The sequence below is a fragment of the Dipodomys ordii genome, unplaced genomic scaffold, assembly GCF_000151885.1.
Source record: "Dipodomys ordii isolate 6190 unplaced genomic scaffold, Dord_2.0 Scaffold2, whole genome shotgun sequence".
Classification (NCBI taxonomy): Eukaryota; Metazoa; Chordata; class Mammalia; order Rodentia; family Heteromyidae; genus Dipodomys; species Dipodomys ordii.
Genome location: NW_012267218.1, coordinates 7,378,178 through 7,381,657, shown reverse-complemented (window position 1 = coordinate 7,381,657; position 3,480 = coordinate 7,378,178).

Sequence of the window (3,480 nt, the reverse complement as noted above, 5' to 3'; positions counted from 1 at the left end):
TGTGTGTGTGTGTGTGTGTGTGCAGGTACTGGGGCTTGAACTCTGGGCCTGGGCGCTGTCCCTCAGCTCTTCAGCTAAAGGCTAGCGCTCTACCATTTGAGCCACAGCACCACTTCCAGTTTTCCAGTTTTGTGAGTGTTTTATTGGATTTTGCTGCCCGGGCTGGCTTTGAACCGTGATCCTTAGATCTCAGCCTCCTGAGTAGCTAGGGTGACAGGCCTGAGCCGCCGGCGCCCGGCTCCCATGTTTGAATGGCATTCTCATTATAGTCTGTAGCCCTTCCAGCCAATGGGGAATGCCTAATTTTGTCCCACTGTTGTAGTTACTTCATGCTCAGGTTCTTGTGGACTCAACTCTGTGCAAAGCCTCGTCCAACTTCCCTTACAGTCACAAGAACAATAAAAACGAGAAAGGAAGGTAGGTTTTTTTTTTGTTTTTAATCACTCACACAGCAGCATTGAAATGAGAGCTTTCGATCCCAGGTCCAAACTTCAGGAGTTCCACATGTCAGCTCTGGCCATTCACCTCTATCTGCTGAATAAAGAGACTCGGAAACAGGCCGAGCAAGGAGATTTATCACACGACTCAGGCAGCCACGGGAAGACAGCACTTTAACTCATCTTCAAGCCATTTTCGGGCCAGGGGCTTGAGCTACAGGTTTATGTAGACAGAGAACTAAGGCTGGAGGGAAGAGGGGGATCTATCTGGCTGTGCTCTGTTGGCAGGTGGTCTGGCAGGTGGTCTGGTCAGATGGGGTCTTGTTACAATACGAGTCGTTGACACATGGCAGGTTGTCTTGGCTCCTGTCTTTTCCTTCCTGGGTTCCAAGATGGCTGTAAAGTGACTGCTCAGGGCAAAGGACACAGATACAAAAGAGAGGCTGGGAAGCCTAGCTTCCACCCTGCTCTTCAAAAGCAGTTTTTACAGTATCGCCCTGCTATGGATGACAAAGTAAAGATCAGACTGGTTGAGAATTTGCCCAACCCTAACTTGACATCTGGGCACCCCAGCCAGCTTGCACTGAAGCTCAGGTCTGCTCTGTCCCCTTCCTTGGACTGTGGAAGAGGCTGAACTGGAAGGGAAAGACATTGAGAAGCACAGCGTGGAAGGGGCTGAGTGAGCACTGTCAGAGAGCAGAAGTGAGTGCCAGGGACAAGCTCCTAGAGCCAGCATCTGAGCGGCAGGTGGATGGCATCTCCTGAACCCCAAAGTGGGAGGCTGGAGGAGGGTTGGGGAGCTGGGGAGCTGGGGAGGAGAAGGAAGTGGTGGCAGGCTTTGTGACTTAAACTCAGTCCCCATTCTGTCTTGGACTCCATGTGACTCTTCAGTGGACAGCAATTTGGAGCTGCACCAACATCTGGTTGGGCCGTGCTGTTGGAGAAGGTGACACTGGATATATTAAAAGACATAGCACGTCAAGAGCTTTTCATCACGGCTAAATTAAGGAGAAATAACATTGAATCAGACCATCTGCTCCACATGTAGGTTGAGCCCCTTAAAATAAGCTTTTTACCTAAGTCAGAAATTCACCTCGGAGGCACAGACCTCTGCCGTGAAGATGGAATGGGGGCCTCTGGGTGTCTGGCTGGTCTTGCAAAAACTAGGGTGGATCATAGGGTCTCATTGCTGCTGCAGATCAGATAGGAGTCAATCAGCAGCAGGTAATGGAACACCTGGCTGAAGTGTGCCCCAAGCAGAAGCTTCTGGCATTGCTCCACCCATAGGCACTGAGCTGGCAGCCCTGTTTTATGATCACGTATTTTCCCGTCCTCTATTACAAGGTATCTGTTCCAGCTCTGAGCACTAAAAGCCTTGGTACAGGCAGACACTGAGGGGTGTACAGATGAAGAGATGGTCTCTCCACCATCCTCAGGTTCATCTTTATCCTCAGCTGACTCCTCTTGTGGCAGCAAAGTGATGTTATAGTGGCAGGAGCAGCAGGACCCACACCTTCCCTGCTTGAGAACCATGGTCTCTGTTGATCTTTCTTGCTGGGGTACAGGGAAGCTCCCTCTCAATCTAGACTACTGTTTCTGAGGCCTACTGCTCTACTACTTCTTGTTTGTACCTGTTGCTGAGCAACAAGCCTGTCCCTAAGGGGCCAGTGGAGTGGATGCATTGTGTGTGCGTTCTTATTTGTTGTTATTTGTATTCTTTATGATGACGTTCTTACTGGGGTGAGATGGAATCTCAGTGTTGTTTTGATTTGCATTTCCGTTATGGTCAGAGATGATGGAGCGTTGCTCTGTGTTTATCAGCCATTTCTACTTCTTCTTCTGAGAAATCTCTATTTAGCTCCTTTGCCCATTCAGTAATTGGGTTATTGATTCTGTGTGGATTTCGTTTACTCTGCTGTCAGGAAGAATAATATTATGTCATTTGCAGGGAAATGAATGGACCTGAAAAAAATTATGTTAACTGAAGTAAGTTAGGCTCAGAGAGAGAAAGGGCAAATATTTTCTCTTGTATGTGCTAGGAGATTCAAATTATGAACACACATGAATATATATATATATATATATATATATATGGTATGAAAAAATATATATGCAGATACACACAAACTGGAGAGGAGTCCAATGGTGTGGCTCCTATGAACAAGTGACTGACAGCCTAGTACGATAAATACCAGAAAGGAAGCTGGAACATGTTGTTGGGAGACAGCACCAAAGGGCTTGGGGAGATCATATTCAACTTGAAGGGCTGGGGAGGAAGACTGAAGGAAGGGATGGCACTGATCAAGATGCACTGGACTCATCAACTGACATGCTGAACTGTATAACTACATAAAAAATAATAGTGGATGCAGAGTGACTCGCTTCCAGATTGGAAGCCCAAAAGGAAGGAAAGGACCCCTCTCCTTAATAGTGCTATCACCACGTGTCCCCAGCACACCCACGTGGCAAAGCAGGGCCACTTGGCTGTACACAGAAGACAGAGGCCCCCAGAGGTGAGGGAATTGGTTCAAGGTCCTATGGTGACCAAGTGGCAGAGGTAAGATTTGAACCCAGGTATTTTCTAACTCCACTTCTACTGAGAGAGGGAGCCCAGAATGACACCAAGTAGGAGGCCCTGGATGAGCCCACAGAGCGACTGTGTACCTGTGGTCCCTGGGGGATACTGACCCCTGATGGGCTTTCTCCCTCCTGTGGCTGCTACCCTCCAGAAACAGAAGGTGATCTCCTCCCAAACCAGAAGGTGATCTCCTCCCAAACCAGAAGGTGATCTCCTCCCAAACCAGAAGGTGATCTCCTCCCAAACCAGAAGGTGATCTCCTCCCAAACCAGGAGGTGATCTCCACCCAAACCAGAAGGTGATCTCCTCCCAAACCTGAAGGTGATCTCCTCCCAAACCAGAAGGTGATCTCCTCCCAAACCAGGAGGTGATCTCCTCCAGAAACAACCACCAACTGGGAGACCTGTGTGCTGTTCAGAGCTCCCTGCACAGGTTCTGATCTCTCTCTCTCTCTCTCTCTCTCTC